Genomic DNA, 18,427 nt, shown 5'->3' on the forward strand with positions numbered 1-18,427 from the left:
TCTCAGGAATATTTTCTATAAACGCCCTACTTTATGTCAGAATGTACAAATTTATGTTTAGATATGGCCATGAAACAAATTCTGAAATAAGTTTTGAAACATGGCTTTTTCGAAGATATTCTCCTCAGCAGTTGATATACTCAAATATTGGTCGTTTTTTTATACTCAGCTGAGTAGAGCTCACAGAGTATATTAATTTTGTTCGCATAACGGCACCCCGTAACGACATAAACTAATCGAGATATAGACTTCTATATATCAAAGATATCTGGGCGAATAAAGAAATTCATTTAGCCATGTCCGTCCGTCCGTCTGTCCTTAAACACGATAACTTGAGTAAATTTTGAGGTATCTTAATGAAATTTGTTACGTAAGTTCCCGGGCACTCATCTCAGATCGCTATTTAAAATGAACGAAATCGGACTATAACCCCGCCCACTTTCTCGATATCGAAAATTTCGAAAAACCGAAAAAGTGCGATAATTGATTACCAAAGACGGATAAAGCTTTGAAACTTGGTAGGTGGGTTGACATTATGATGCAGAATAGAAAATTTGCAAAATTTTGGACAATGGGCGCGGTACCGCCCACTTTTAAAAGAAGGTAATTTAACAGTTTTTGCAAGCTGTAATTTGGCAGCTGAGTATGTAATGTTCCGTTACACCCGAACTTAGCCTTCCTCACTTGTTTTTTTCTAAGGCTAACGACAGAGTGGATGCGAGAAGCGTTGCTATAATAAAAAGATAGAAAGCTATGAAAATGATATCTTATTCTAAAAGATGTCAGAGTAATAGAATCGTTTGAAGCTTTTAAAATATATGAATATAAAAATTTCTTCTCGCCGAACTTAGCTTATAGCGAGCACTCTGTCGTCAGCCTAAAACAAGTTGTTGAATTTGCTTTTGATTTTCAATTGAAATTTGTTTTCAAGCGAGCAGAAAAATTTTGAAGATTTTTTAAAAAAGAAGCCATTATTGTAGTAACTAACTTAATGAATTTTAAGTAGAAAAAATACAAAATAAGGTTTTATGATTTTAGTTGTTGTTGTTGTTGTAGGAGTGTATAATTTTAGTCGTAGACAACTGTAACGGGTTGAACACTTTTATCCTTTTTCTGGCAATCACCGGGGTGACTGCGTCGGCCAAAAATAGTTGTAAAGATCGTCGGCCGAACTAGGGGTAAAAGAAATTTTATACGGCCAGCGGCATGGCTCCGAATTCTTTCCCAAAACGTTTAGTGAAAATTTCTTCAAGATCAGTTGAGCATTTTGGACGCTTATAAAATATAAGTCCTTGCATAGACTGATGGAGTTTATATTATGAGAATTTTGCTCAACGAGCAAACTAAAAAAGCCTTATCAAAAATCAGGACCTATATCACAAAATAACTTCGTCCTCTTGGCATACAGTAGAAGCTTTCTAGGACCTATGCTACTTTCTGCTTCTAGATATGAAAGCTGTGCCACTCCCAATATCTAGCGTCTTGCGAGCGGAAAGCGGGAGCACAAAACGTGTTCGAAAGTTTTCTCGCTTGGTCGATCATGTGCAAGTCTTACCTTATTTTAATCTCGCTCAATCTGATTGGGAAGTGTACCGTACATGCTTCGAGGGATGCTCTATTTTTAGCTAGCTAATCCCCTTTTTCATTTCCATCTATTCCCATGTTCCCTGGAACCTAATATACATACAGTTTACTTCGCCCTATCCCGAATCTCTTCAGGGACTACTTACACTTCTTCCATCGTTCACTTACCCTCTTTCTTCCACTTCTTATTTCCCTCATTCCAACTAAATCAATCCCTCACTGCTGGCATCTCCTTTTACTTATATGATGTGTTTGATAAGACCAGTACTTTGTCCACCTCTCGAAAAAATAATTGTATTTATAGGTTAATACACGGTTACACTAAATAATGAGCACCTGGAACTCTAAATATGACTTCTTCAAATGTATAGATGTCTGATCCATGAAGCACCTTTTTACTGAATTTCAAGGAATTTTGAGAGTCATTATATTATCAAATAGCCATATGTACAAGTTTCCATATGGTGGGTAATCTCACTATTTTTCGTCAACCTGATATGTTTTACCGGAGTACTGAGAAACAAATACATATCAGAGAACTATTTCCACTTTGTTATTCTCAGTTTTTTTTTATTTATTTTATTCGTTTTATTATACTCAGTTGAGCAGAGCTCACAGAGTATATTAAGTTTGATTGGATAACGGTTGGTTGTACATATATAAAGGAATCGAGATAGATATAGACTTCCATATATCAAAATAATCAGGATCGAAAAAAAATTTGATTGAGCCATGTCCGTCCGTCCGTCCGTCCGTCCGTCCGTTAACACGATAACTTGAGTAAATTTTGAGGTATCTTGATGAAATTTGGTACGTAGATTCCTGGGAACTCATCTCAGATCGCTATTTAAAATGAACGATATCGCACTATAACCACGCCCACTGTTTCGATATCGAAAATTTCGAAAAACCGAAAAAATGCGATAATTCATTGCCAAAGGCGGTTAAAGCGATGAAACTTGGCAGATGGGTTGAAGTTATGACGCAGAATAGAAAATTAGTAAGATTTTGTACAATGGGCGTGGCACCGCCCACTTTTACAAGAAGGTAATTTAAAAGTTTTGCAAGCTGTAATTTGGCAGTCGTTGAAGATATCATGATGAAATTTGGCAAGAACGCTACTATTATTACTATATATGTGCCAAATAAAAATTAGCAAAATTGGATGAAGAACACGCCCACTTTTTAAAAAAAATTTTTTTTAAATTCAAATTTTAACAAAAAATTTAATATCTTTACTGTATATAAGTAAATTAAGTCAAAATTCAACTCCTGTTATGATATGATGCAACAAAATACAAAAGTAAAAGAAAATTTCAAAACGGGCGTGGCTCCGCCCATTTTCATTTAGTTTGTCTAGAATACTTTTAATGCCATAAGTCGCACAAAAATTTACCAATCCTTCTCAAATTTGGTAGTGACATAGATTCTATGACGGTAACTGTTCTCTGTGAAAATGGGCGAAATCGGTGGAAGCCACGCCCAGTTTTTATACACAGTCCACCATCTGTCCTTCCGCTCGGCCGTTAACACAATAACTTGAGCAAAACCCGATATATCTTTACTAAACTTAGCCCACCTACTTATCTGAACTCACTTTATCTTGGTATAAAAAATGGCCGAAATCCGACCATAACCACGCCCACTTTATCGATATCGAAAATTACGAAAAATGAAAAAAATTCCATAATTCTATACCAAATACGAAAAAAGGGATGAAACATGGTAACTGGATTGGTTTATTGACGCAAAATATAACTTTGGAAAAAACTTTGTAAAATGGGTGTGACACCTACCATATTAAGTAGAAGAAAATGAAAAAGTTCTACAAGGCGAAATCAACAGCCCTTGGAATCTTGGCAGGAATACTGTTAGTGGTATTGCATATATAAATAAATTAGCAGTACCCGACAGATGATTTTCTGGATCACCTGGTCCACATTTTGGTCGATATCGCGAGAACACCTTCACATATACATCTAAGGGCCACTCGCTTTTAAAGGCCTCATTAATACCTTTAATTTGATATCCATAACGTACAAACACATTCTAGAGTCACCCCTGGCCCACCCTAATGGCGATATCTCGAAAAGGCGTCCACCTATAGACCTAATGCCCACTCCCTCTTAAAATGCTCAGTAACACCTTTCGTTTGATACCCATATCGTACAAACATTCTAGAGTCACCCCTGGCCCACCCTATTGGCGATGTCTCGAAAAGGCCTCCACCTATAAACCTAATGCCCACTCCCTCTTAAAATGCTCAGTAACACCTTTCGTTTGATACCCATATCGTACAAACATTCTAGAATCATCCCTGGCCCACCCTAATGGCAATATCTCGAAAAGGCGTCCACCTATAGACCTAATGCCCACTCCCTCTTAAAATGCTCAGTAACACCTTTCGTTTGATACCCATATCGTACAAACACATTCTAGCGTCACCTTTGGCCCACCCTAATGGCGATATCTCGAAAAGGCGTCCACCTATAGACCTAATGCCCACTCCCTCTTAAAATGCTCAGTAACACCTTCCGTTTGATACCCATATCGTACAAACACATTCTAGCGTCACCCTGGCCCACCCTAATGGCGATATCTCGAAAAGGCGTCCACCTATAGAACTAAGGATTACTCCCTTTTAAAATACTCATTACCACCTTTCTTTTGATACCCATATCGTACAAACGCATTCTAGAGTCACCCCTGGCCCATCCTAATGGCGATATCTCGAAAAGGCGTCCACCTATAGACCTAGTGCCCACACCCTCTTAAAATGCTCAGTAACACCTTTCGTTTGATACCCATATCGTACAAACACATTCTAGCGTCACCCTGGCCCACCCTAATGGCGATATCTCGAAAAGGCGTCCACCTATAGAACTAAGGATTACTCCCTTTTAAAATACTCATTACCACCTTTCATTTGATACCCATATCGTACAAACACATTCTAGAGTCACCCCTGGCCCACCCTAATGGCGATATCTCGAAAAGGCGTCCACCTATAGACCTAATGCCCACTCCCTCTTAAAATGCTCAGTAACACCTTTCGTTTGATACCCATATCGTACAAACATTATAGGGTCACCCCTGGCCCACACTAATGGCGATATCCCGAAAAGACGTCCACCTATAGACCTAATGCCCACTCCCTCTTAAAATGCTCAGTAACACCTTTCGTTTGATACCCATATCGTACAAACACATTCTAGAGTCACCCCTGGCCCACCCTAATGACGATATCTCGAAAAGGCGTCCACTTATAGACCTAATGCCCACTCCCTTTTAAAATGCTCAATAACACCTTTCGTTTGATACCCATATCGTACAAACATTCTAGAGTCACCCCTGGCCCACCCTAATGGCAATATCTCGAAAAGGCGTCCACCTATAGACCTAATGCCCACTCCCTCTTAAAATGCTCAGTAACACCTTTCATTTGATTCCCATATCGTACAAACACATTCTAGAGACACCCCTGGTCCACCTTTATGGCGATATCTCGAAACGGCGTCCACCTATGGAACTAAGTATCACTCCTTTTCAAAATACTCATTAACAGCTTTCATTTGATACCCATATCGTACAAACATATTCTATAGTCACCCCTGGTCCACCTTTATGACGATTTCTCGAAAAGGCGTTCACCTATAGAACTAAAGCCCATTCCCTTTTAAAATACTCATTACCACCTTTCATTTGATACCCATATCGTACAAACACATTCTAGAGTCACCCCTGGTCCACCTTTATGGCGATATCCCTAAATGGCGTCCATCCATAGAACTATGGCCTACTCTCTCTTAAAATACTCTTTAATACCTTCCATTTGATACACATGTCATACAACCACATTCCAGGGTTACCCTAGGTTCATTTTCCTACATGGTGATTTTCCTTATTTTGTCTCCATGGCTCTCAACTGAGTATGTAATGTTCGGTTACACCCGAACTTAGCCTTCCTTACTTGTTTTTATACTCAGTTGAGCAGAGCTCACAGAGTATATTAACTTTGATTGGATAACGGTTGGTTGTACAGGTATAAAGGAATCGAGATAGATATAGACTTCCATATATCAAAATCATCAGTATCGAAAAAAATTTGATTAAGCCATGTCCGTCCGTCCGTCTGCCCGTTAACACGATAACTTGAGTAAATTTTGAGATATCTTGACGAAATTTGGTATGTAGATTCCTGCGCGCTCATCTCAGATCGCTATTTAAAATGAACGATATCGGACTATAACCACGCCCACTTTTTCGATATCGAAAATTTCGAAAAATCGAAAAATTGCGATAATTCATTACCAAAGAGGGATAAAGCGATGAAACTTGGTAGGTGCGTTGAAATTATGACGCAGAATAGAAAATAAGTAAAATTTTGGACAATGGGCGTGGCACCGCCCACTTTTAAAAGAAGGTAATTTAGAAGTTTTGCAAGCTGTAATTTGGCAGTCGTTGAAGATATCATGATGGAATTTGGCAGGAACGTTACTTCTATTACTATATGTATGCTTAACAAAAATTAGCAAAATCGGAGAACGACCACGCCCACTTTTAAAAAAATTTTTTTTTTTTAGTGAAATTTTTACAAAAAATTTAATATCTTTACAGTATATAAGTAAATTATGTCAACATTCAACTCCAGTAATGATATGGTGCAACAAAATGCAAAAATAAAAGAAAATTTCAAAATGGGCGTGGCTCCGCCCTTTTTCATTTGATTTGTCTAGGATACATTTAATCCCATAAGTCGAACAAAAATTTACCAATCCTTGTAAAATTTGGTAGCGGCTTAGATTCTAGGACGATAAATGTTTTCTGTGAAAAAGGGCGAAATCGGTTTGAAGCCACGCCCAGTTTTTATACACAGTCGACCGTCTGTCCTTCCGCTCGGCCATTAACACGATAACTTGAGCAAAAATCGATATATCTTTACTAAACTCAGTTCACATAATTATCTGTATTCACTTTCTATTGGCATAAAAAATGGCCGAAATGTGGCTATGACCACGCCCACTTTTTCGATATCGAAAATTACGAAAAATGGAAAAAGTGCCATAATTCTATACCAAATACGAAAAAAAGGTTGAAACATGGTAATTGGATTGGTTTATTGACGCAAAATATAACTTTAGAAAAAAACTTTGTAAAATGGGTGTGACACCTACCATATTAAGTAAAAGAAAATGAAAAAGTTCTGCAGGCCGAAATCAAAAGCCCTTGGAATCATGACAGGAATACTGTTCGTGGTATTACATATATAAATAAATTAGCGGTACCCGACAGATGATGTTCTGGGTCACCCTGGTTCACATTTTGGTCGATATCTCGAAAACGCCTTCACATATAAAACTACCACCACCCCCTTTTAAAATTCTTATTAATACCTTTAATTTGACACCCATATTGTACAAACACATTATAGAGCCACCCCTGGTCCACCTTTATGGCGATATATCGAAAAGGCGTCCACCTATAGAACTAAGGCCCACTCCCTTTTAAAATACTCATTATCACCTTTCGTTTGATACCCATAATGTACAAACAAATTCTAGAGTCAACCCTGGTCCACCTTTATAACGATATCCCGAAAAGGCGTCCACCTATAGAATTAAGGCCCACTCCCTTTTAAAAAACTCGTTAACACCTTTCATTTGATACCCATATCGTAAAAAAATTCTAAAGTCACCCCTGGTCCACCTTTATGGCGGTATCTCGAAAAGGCGTCCACCTATAGAACTAAGGCCCACTCCCTTTTAAAATACTCATTAACACCTTTCATTTGATACCCATATCGTACAAACAAATTCTAGAGTCATCCCTGGTCCACCTTTATGGCGATATCTCGAAAAGGCGTCCACCCATAGAACTAAGGCCCACCCACTTTTAAAATACTCATTAAAACCTTTCATTTGATACCCATATCGTACAAATTAATTCTAGAGTCACCCCTGGTCCACCTTTATGGCGATGTCTCGAATAGGCGATCACCTATACAACTACCACCACTCCCTTTCAAAACCCTCATTAATGCCTTTAATTTGATACCCATATCGATCAAACACATTCTAAAGTCACCCCTGGTCCACCTTAATGGCGATATCTCGAAAAGGCATCCACCTATAGAACTAAACCCCACGCCCTTTTAAAATACTCATTACCACCTTTCATTTGATACCCATATCGTACAAACATATTGTCACGGATATTGGCATCGCTGAGCTGTACCATCACTAAGGCGATGCTAAGGCCATGCCAAGCAGTATTTACGTCAATAATCAAATCATGTATACACATATATAAGGCAGCCGAAAGAGATGTCACACACATATGCATTTACTTATGCGCCTATGTATGCGCGAGAGACTGTAAACTACAAACATTCACATCAATAATTCAATCATTATGTATCTACATAAACGAATAAATAATTGCGTATACACATATGTACGTATACGAGCAGCGGAGCGGCAATGCACAAACACATGCATATATCTTATCTCAGTTGTCACAAGAGAGGGCAATAATTTTTGCACGTAGTTGTGGCTGGCGATTTTGTAGCCGAAATAACTAGTAAGTTCTGGAAATCGAAGAGCCTAGAAGTATGCAGCGTAAACTATAAAAGCGGGGCAGGCGAGTAAGAAGTAATTCAGTTTGATTTGAGTTGTCAAGCAGTTACGACTAAGACGACATCTAGCGAGCAATAGCAGTATTATTTTGAAAGTCAGTTTCATTTAAGCTATCAGTTTGGTTATTAAGCTATTCGTTGCACAGTTTGAGTGTTATTGTGAAGTATTTTAATAAAGGCCATTTTTTTCCATTATTCAATATTGGAGTTATTTATTCAACAGTTTAGCGATACGAACTTAGCAAAAGGGCAAATAAGAAGATTTGCAGCAAATTCGTTACAATTGGTGTCAGAAGAGGAATTGTTGAATAAATTCCAGAGGACAACAAGGACATGGCAAAGTTCGGTGAATTGAAGATCCAGCAACTGAAAAAGGAGTTGGAGAACCGTGGATTAAATACAACCGGCAATAAGATCGAACTTCAAGCACGGCTACGAGAGGTAATGGAGTCGCAAGGAATTGATGTGGACGAGTTTGTCTTTTATCCTGATGGGGACGAAACAACAACAAAAATTGAAGAGAAAAACGAAACATCGCAGACAGTTACGAGCACAGACTTGAACATGATATTGGCTGCAATATCTGCACAAACATCGACAGTAGCATCAATGTCGTCGCAATTGGCATCACAACTGGAAGCGCAAGAGGCACGTATAACAGAAATGTCATCACAAATATCCACAAATATGTCATCACAACTAGAAGAACAGAAAACGTATATGTCATCTCAACTAGAAGAACAGAAGACATATATGGTATCCCAGATGGAATCACAAGAAACGCGTATGTCAGAAATGTCGACACAGATTACATCGAAGATGGAAGCACAAGAAACGCGTATATCCGAAATGTCGTCGCAAATGTCATCTCAGCTGGAATCGCAGGAGAACCGTATAACAGCGAAGATTGAAGCACAAGAGGCACGGATATCCGAAATGTCGGCTCAAATTTCAGCACAGATATCATCGCAAATCTCTGCTCAACTGGAAGAGCAAGAAGGACGTATTTCCTCGAAGTTGGAGGCGCAAGATACAAAAATTTTACAGTTTGAAAAAAAAATCGAGGCCGAGGTGGATGCTTTGAGAGGACGTATCGAGCAGTTGCAACTGAAGCGCCCAGCAGTCTCAACTAGTAATTCAAAGGTAAAAACACCATCCTTTGACGGTTCTGTTCCTTTCCAGGTCTTTAAGCTACAGTTTGAGAAGACCGCAGCAGTGAACAACTGGAATGTGGAAGATAAAGTTGCCGCACTCTTCGTAGCATTGAAAGGACCAGCTGCCGAAATCTTACAGACTATTCCAGAGTACGAACGGAACAGTTATGACGCATTGATGGCTGCTGTAGAACGGCGATACGAAAGCGAACACAGGAAACAGATATTTCAAATAGAATTGCAAAACCGCTACCAAAAAGCTAACGAGACTTTGCAGGAGTTTGCTTCGGACATTGAAAGATTGGCTCATCTTGCAAATGCGGATGCACCCGTGGAATACACGGAAAGAGTGAAGATTCAGAGCTTTATAAATGGCATAAGTGACATCGAAACGAAGCGAGCCACATACGCGAACCCAAAGCAAACATTTTCTGAAACGGTATCCCATGCATTGACTCAGGAAACGGCGTCATTATTGAGTAAACCAGCATACAAAGCTCATCGTGTGGAAGTAGAAAGGCCAGAGTGGGTAGATACAATTTTGGAAGCTCTGAAGGGATCACAACAGAAAAATGCCGGAGTTATGAAATGTTTCAAGTGCGGTAACCCAGGTCACATTGCACGTAATTGCAGTAGCAATTCCAATAGTTCCAACAATGTGGGTGGCCGTAAACGCAGAGCTGAAGGAGACGAGCAAATCTCCAAATCACTCAATCGTTAAACTAAAGCGAGTCAGCCGCAAGGGGCGACAGCTGGCTCCCTCAATTGAATGCCCCATAATCTCTATCTCGCAAATTGGAAGAAGGTCAAGCAATCTTACTGTCGGAGGACATGTGGATGGAAAGGAACGTTTACTGACTGTAGATGCGGGTGCATCCCATTCCATCATTCGATCAGAATTAGTCAACAAGAAGATAAGACCATTGCTTGGAGCAAGATTACGTACAGCCACGGGAGAGAAAACCCAGGTAATTGGAGAAGTAGAATGTGAAGTAGCAATTGGGAACGTCTCGGTACTTCACAATTTTATAGTGGCAGGTATTGTTGATGAAATCATAATTGGAGGGGACTTCTTAATCAACCAAGGCATCAAGATCGATATGCAAAGCAAGACGATGCGATATAAGAACATCGATGTGCCACTTAATTTCGGCTACGAGAGAGGCTACAGCAGTAAACGAGTGCTGGTGGAAGAGAGTCAGCGAATACCACCAAAATCCGAAGCAGTCATCTGGGCAAAGGTTGATGGAGATTGTGGGACAAACAAATTGTGGGTTGTCGAAGCAGCAAACAAATCAGCACTAAACATACTTGTAGGAAAAACCCTGGCTATGACAAAACAAGATGGACGTATTCCGGCAAGAGTACTCAATGAGTTCAAGTCACCACTCAAACTGACTAAAGGAGCTATTTTGGGAAGATGCCAAGAGGCTGAAGTAGTTATTAACTGTGAACAGCTCCAGGAACACGTTTCAGCTAGTAATACTGATCTTTCAAATGACATCACGGCATGGACACAGGGGCTAGAGGAAGCATTTCAGAGCCGCACCAACGTTGTGAAGCATCAAATTGACACTGGAGATGCGAGGCCGATCCGTCAAGCTCCACGTAGTGTTCCACTGGCGAAGCGGGAAGTTGTGAGTCAAATCATTCAAGAAATGAGCGACAGCGGCGTCATCGAACCATCAGCTAGTCCATGGAGCTCACCGGTAGTACTTGTAAAAAAGAAGGATGGAAAAATGAGGTTTTGCGTGGACTACCGGAAGTTGAATGACGTAACGAAAAAGGATAGCTACCCATTGCCAAGAATTGATGACACTCTGGACTCGCTATCTGGTACGAAATGGTTTTCCACGCTGGACTTGAAAAGCGGCTACTGGCAAGTGGAGGTGAAGGAGGAAGATAAAGAGAAAACAGCCTTCAGTGTCGGTGATGGTCTTTGGCAATTTACAGTGATGCCTTTTGGACTTTGTAATGCACCAGCTACTTTTGAGAGACTCATAGACCAGGTACTGAAAGGACTACATTAGAAAACATGCTTGGTGTACCTGGACGACATCATCGTATTGGGCAAGAACTTTGATGAACATCTTAAGAACTTAGAGGATGTTTTCCAGAGAATAGCTGGCGCTGGTCTGAAGTTAAGTCCCAACAAGTGTGCGCTGTTGAAAAAGGAAGTCAATTATTTGGGTCACAAGGTAACGACAGAGGGCAAGGAACCTACATGAATTGAGAAGTTTTCTTGGGCTGTGCACATATTACCGCCGATTTGTACCAAATTTTTCCAGCGTAGCCCATAGCCTCCATGAGCTTACAAGAAAAAACAAAGCTTTTGAATGGAAGAAGGAGCAAGAAGTGGCTTTCCAAACATTGAAGGAGCGTTTATGCACTGCCCCAATGTTAGCATATCCGATTCCAGGAGCAACATTTATTCTAGATACAGATGCAAGTGGATATGCTATAGGAGGCGTTTTATCACAACTGGTCGATGGACAGGAGAAGATAGTTGCATATTACAGCCGTTCGATTGGAAAACCAGAGAGGAACTACTGTGTTACGCGGAGAGAGCTGTTGGCATTGGTAGAGTGCATTAAACATTTTCACAAATACCTCTACGGCCAGCGATTCCGTGTCAGGACAGATCACGCAGCGTTGAAATGGCTTCTGCAGTTCCGTAATCCGGAAGGACAATTGGCACGGTGGATCGAGCGACTACAAAGCTATGACTTTTCCATTGAGCATCGAAAAGGTAGTACCCATGGAAATGCTGAATTTTGAATCAGCTGTGTTCCAAGAAATGTGCAAGAAGTTGGGCATTCGAAAAACACGGACAACTGCATTGCATCCTCAGTCCGATGGTATGGTGGAACGTTTCAATAGAACATTGGAGGAGCATTTAAGGAAAGTAGTAGGCAAGTACCATAAGGACTGGGATACACACATATCATTATTCTTGATGGCCTACCGATCGGCAGTACATGACACAACGGGCCAAACTCCCGCAAAGGTAATTTTTGGCAATGATCTTCGACTGCCAGCTGATTTGAAGTATGGAATAGATGCCGATGCGGAGAGGAATGTCAAGAAATCCACTGATGTCTTAGAAGAAGAGCTGAGAGAGATACACGATCTGGTAAGGCAACGAGCAAAGATTATGAGTGACAAGATGAAAGCGAGGTACGATAAAGCAATTAATTCGGAAGGGTTTCAGGAAGGAGATTTGGTGCTGCTATACAACCCACAACGAAAAAAAGGTTTGTCCCCGAAATTGCAGTGTAACTGGGAAGGCCCATACAAAGTTGTAAAACGGATCAACGATGTAGTGTACCGCATACAAACCACTACCAAACCACGAACCAAAATGAAAGTGGTTCATTTGGAGAGATTAGCAGCGTTTAGATCGAGAAATTTGTCTGATCGGGACGATCAGACTTAGGGGGAGGGCAGTGTCACGGATATTGGCATCGCTGAGCTGTACCATCACTAAGGCGATGCTAAGGCCATGCCAAGCAGTATTTACGTCAATAATCAAATCATGTATACAGATATATAAGGCAGCCGAAAGAGATGTCACACACAGATGCATTTACTTATGCGCCTATGTATGCGCGAGAGACTGTAAACTACAAACATTCACATCAATAATTCAAACATTATGTATCTACATAAACGAATAAATAATTGCGTCTACACATATGTACGTATACGAGCAGCGGAGCGGCAATGCACAAACACATGCATATATCTTATCTCAGTTGTCACAAGAGAGGGCAATAATTTTTGCACGTAGTTGTGGCTGGCGATTTTGTAGCCGAAATAACTAGTAAGTTCTGGAAATCGAAGAGCCTAGAAGTATGCAGCGTAAACTATAAAAGCGGGGCAGGCGAGTAAGAAGTAATTCAGTTTGATTTGAGTTGTCAAGCAGTTACGACTAAGACGATATCTAGCGAGCAATAGCAGTATTATTTTGAAAGTCAGTTTCATTTAAGCTAACAGTTTGGTTATTAAGCTATTCGTTGCACAGTTTGAGTGTTATTGTGAAGTATTTTAATAAAGGCCATTTTTTTCCATTATTCAATATTGGAGTTATTTATTCAACAGTTTAGCGATACGAACCTAGCAAAAGGGCAAATAAGAAGATTTGCAGCAAATTCGTTACAATATTCTAGAGTCACCCCTGGTCCACCTTTATGGCGATATCTCGAAAAGGCGCCCACCTATAGAACTAAGCCCCACGCCCTTTTGATATACTCATTAACACCTTTCGTTTGATACCCATATTGTACAAACGCATTCTAGAGTCACCCCGGGTCCACCTTTATGGCGATATCTCGAAAAGGCATCCACCTATAGAACTAAGGCCCACTCCCTTTTAAAATGCTCATTAATCCCTTTCATTTGATACCCATATCTTACAAACAAATTCTAGGGTCACACCTGGTGCACCTTTATGGCGATATATCGAAACGGTGTCCACCTATGGAACTAAGGATCACTCCCTTTTAAAATACTCATTAACACCTTTTATTTGATACCCATATCGTACAAACAAATTATAGAGTCACCCCTGGTCCACCTTTATGCCGATATCTCGAAAAGGTGACCACCTATACAACTACCAACACTCCCTTTTAAAACCCTCATTGATACCTTTAATTTGATACCCATATCGTACAAACACATTCTAGATTCACCCATGGTCCACCTTTATGGCGATATCTCGAAAAGGCGTCCACCTATAGAACTAAGGCCCACTCCCTTTAAAATACTCATTAACACCTTTCGTTTGATAGCTATATTGTACAAACGCATTATAGAGTCACCCCTGGTCCACCTTTATGCCGATATCCCGAAAAGGCGACCACCTTTACAACTACCACCACTCCCTTTTAGAACCCTCATTAATACCTTTAATTTGATACCCATATCGTACAAACACATTCTAGAGTCACCCCTGATCCACCTTTATGGCGATATCTCGAAAAGGCGTCCACCTATATAACTAAGCCCCACTCCCTTTTAAAATACTCATTAGCACCTTTCGTTTGATACCCATATTGTACAAGCGCGTTCTAGAGTCACCCCTGGTCCACCTTTATGCCGATATCTAGAAAAGGCGACCACCTATACAACTACCACCACTCTGTTTTAAAACCCTTATTAATACCTTTAATTTGATACCCATATCGTACAAACACATTCTAGAGTCACCCCTGGTCCACCTTTATGGTGATATCTCGAAAAGGCGTCCACCTATAGAACTAAGCCCCCCGCCCTTTTGAAATACTCATTAACACCTTTCGTTTGATACCCATATTGTACAAACGCTTTCTAGAGTCACCCCTGGTCCACCTTTATGGCGGTATCTCGAAAAGGCGTCCACCTATAGAACTAAGGCCCACTCCCTTTTAAAATGTTCATTAACCCCTTTAATTTGATACCCATATCGTACAAACAAATTCTAGGGTCACCTCTGGTCCACCTTTATGGCGATATCTCGAAACGGCGTCCACCTATGGAACTAAGGATCACTCCCTTTTAAAATACTAATTAACACCTTTCTTTTGATACACATGTCATACAAACACATTCCAGGATTACCCTCGGTTCATTCTCCTACCTGGTTATTTTCCCTTATTTTGTCACCATAGCTCTCAACTGAGTATGTAATGTTCGGTTACACCCGAACTTAATCTTCCTTACTTGTTATATTTTAATATCATAATCATATTAATTCATTCAGAGTCATCTTATTTTTTATTTTTAACAAAAACAATTCACACTGGACTGGGCAGCGCACTGCTATCTGCTTGCTGCGGCACCTTGTGTCGAATAGGTACAATGAGGTTTAGCGATGTTTTGCACTAACACATACAATTCTTGTGCTTATATCCGAAAGATGTCGCCTAAACTTACTTAACCCTTGTATGGGCAATGCACTTTTAAAGCTGATAATCCAGTGCCCCTAAAAAGAATTCTGTTAACTGTTAAATTCCTCTGCCAAACACAAGAATTCTGTTCAGTTCTCTGCCAAACACCAAACACAAGAATTCTGTTAAATTCCTCTGCTTTCTTTGATATATTAGTGTCTCTCAAACTTCTTCAAGGGATTGAAATAGGAAGTGGAAGAAAAGGTAAGTGAACGATGGAAGAAGTATAAGTAGTCCCTGAAGAGATTCGGGATAGGGAGAAGTAAACGTGTATGTATATTAGGTTCCAGGGGACGTGGGAATAGATGGAAATGAAAAAGGGGATTAGCTATGTAAAAATAGAGCATCCCTCGAAGCATGTACGGTACACTTCCCAATCAGATTGGGCGAGATTAAAATAAGGTAAGATCATGTGCAATGATCGACCAAGCGAGAAAACTTTCGAACTCGTTTTGTGCTCCGCTTTGCGCTCGCAAGACGCTAGCTATTGGGAGTAGCACATCTTTCATATCTAGAAGCAGAAAGTAGCATAGGTCCTAGAAAGCTTCTACTGTATGCCAAGAGGACGAAGTTATTTTGTGACATAGATCCTGATTTTTGATAAGGCTTTTTTAGTTTGCTCGTTGAGCAAAATTCTCATAATATAAACTCCATCAGTCTATGCAAGGACTTATAATTTATAAGTGTCCAAAATACTCAACTGATCTTGAGGAAATTTTCACTAAACGTTTTGGGAAAGAATTCGGAGCCATGCCGCTGGCCGTATAAAATTTCTTTTACCCCTAGTTCGGCCGACGATTTTTACAACTATTTTTGGCCGACGCAGTCACCCCGGTGACTGCCAGAAAAAGAATTAAAGTGTTCAACCCGTTACAGTTGTCTACGACTAAAATTATACACTGCTACAACAACAACAAAAACTAAAACAAGTAAGGAAGGTTAAGGTCGGGTGTAACCGAACATTACATACTCAGTTGAGAGCTATGGTGACAACATAAGGGAAAATAACCATGTAGGAAAATTAACCGAGGGAAACCCTGGAATGTGTTTGTATGACATGTGTATTATATGAAAGGCATTAAAGAGTATTTTATGAGGGAGTGGGCCATAGTTCTATAGGTGGACGCTATTTAGGGACATAGCCATAAAGGTGGATCAGGGTTGATCCTAGAATGCGTTTGTACAATATGGGCATCAAATTAAAGGTGTTAATGAGTATTTTAAAAGGGAGTAATCCTTAGTTCCATAGGTGGACGCCGTTTCGAGATATCGCCACAAAGGTGGAACAGGGGTGACCCTAGAAGTTGTTTGTACAATATGGACATCAAACGAATGGTGTTAATGAGTATTTTAAAAGGGAGTGGGCCTTAGTTCTATAGGTGGATGCCGTTTGGAAATATCGTCATAAAGGTGGAACAGGTTTGACTCTAGAATGTGTTTGTGCGATATGGGTATCAAATTAAAGGTATTAATGAGGGTTTTAAAAGGGAGTGGTGGTTGTTGTATAGGTAGTCGCCTTTTCGAGATATCGCCATAAAGGTGGAACAGGGGTGACTCTAGAATGCGTTTGTACGATATGGGTATCAAATGAAAGGTGTTAATGAGTATTTTAAAAAGGAGTAATCCTTAGTTCCATAGGTTGACGCCGTTTCGAGATATCGCCATAAATGTGGACCAGGGGTGACCCTAGAATTTGCTTTTTCAATATGGGTATCAAAAGAAAGGTGTTAATAAGTATTTTGAAAGGGAGTAATCCTTAGTCCCATAGGTGGACGCCGTTTCGAGATATCGCCATAAAGGTGGACCAGGGGTGACCCTAGAATTTGTTTGTACAATATGGGCATCAAAGGAAAGGTGTTAATGAGTATTTTAAAAGGGAGTGGGCCTTAGTTCTATAGGTGGACGCCGTTTCGAAATATCGCCAAAAAGGTGGACCAGGACCAGGGGTCACTCTAGAATGTGTTTGTACGATATGGGTATCAAATTAAAGGTATTAATGAGGGTTTTAAAAGGGAGTGGTGGTTGTTGTATAGGTGGTCGCATTTTCGAAATATCGCCATAAAGGTGGACCAGGGGTGACTCTACGGGCAAAGCAACATCAAAATTTTAGAAATAAGGTTTTTCAATTAGAAGAAAATTTTTCTAAGCGGGGTCGCCCCTCGGCAGTGTTTGGCAAGCGCTCCGGGTGTATTTCTGCCATGAAAAGCTCTCAGTGAAAACTCATCTGCCTTGCAGATGCCGTTCGGAGTCGGCATAAAACATGTAGGTCCCCTCCGGCCAATTTGTAGGGAAAATCAAGAGGAGCACGACGCAAATTGGAAGAGAAGCTCGGCCTTAGATCTCTTCGGAGGTTATCGCGCCTTACATTTATTTTTTTATTTAGGGGTGACTCTAGAATTTGTTTGTACAATATGGGTATCAAAAGAAAGGTGTTAATGAGTATTTTAAAAGGGAGTACTCCTTAGTTCCATAGGTGGACGCCGTTTCGAGATAACGCCATAAAGGTGGGCCAGGGGTGACTCTAGAATTCGTTTGTGCAATATGGGTATCAAACGAAAGGAGTTAATGAGTATTTTAAATGGGAGTGGGCCTTAGTTCTATAGGTGGACGCCTGTTCGAGATATCGCCATAAAGGTGGTCCAGGGGTGACTCTAGGATGAGTTTGTACGATATGGGTATCAAATTAAAGGTATTAATGAGAGTTTTAAAAGGGAGTGGTTGTAGTTGTATATGTGAAGGCGTTTTCCATATATCGACCCAAATGTGGAACAGGGTGACCCAGAACATCATCTGTTGGATACCGCTAATTTATTTATATATGTAATACCTGCCAAGATTTTAAGGGTTTTTTATTTCGCCCTGCAGAACTTTTTCATTTTCTTCTACTTAATATGGTAGGTGTCACAACCATATTATAAAGTTTTTTCTAAAGTTATATTTCGCTTCAATAAAACAATCCAATTACCTTACCATGTTTCATCCCTTTTTTCGTATTTGGTATAGAATTGTGGTTTTTTTTCATTTTTCGTAATTTTCGATAACGAAAAAGTGGGCGTGGTCGTTGTCGGATTTCGTTCATTTTTCATACTAAGATAAAGTGAGTTCAAGTAAGTACGTGAACTAAG

The 18,427-nt window shown here is 40.1% G+C and overlaps 1 pseudogene; it reads left to right on the plus strand.

Annotated features, from left to right (window-relative positions):
• Positions 1-18,427, plus strand: part of LOC137252917 (L-lactate dehydrogenase-like) — a 49,909-nt pseudogene that overhangs the window by 20,596 nt on the left and 10,886 nt on the right.

Source organism: Eurosta solidaginis, chromosome 5, assembly GCF_040869045.1.
Source record: "Eurosta solidaginis isolate ZX-2024a chromosome 5, ASM4086904v1, whole genome shotgun sequence".
Taxonomy (NCBI): Eukaryota; Metazoa; Arthropoda; class Insecta; order Diptera; family Tephritidae; genus Eurosta; species Eurosta solidaginis.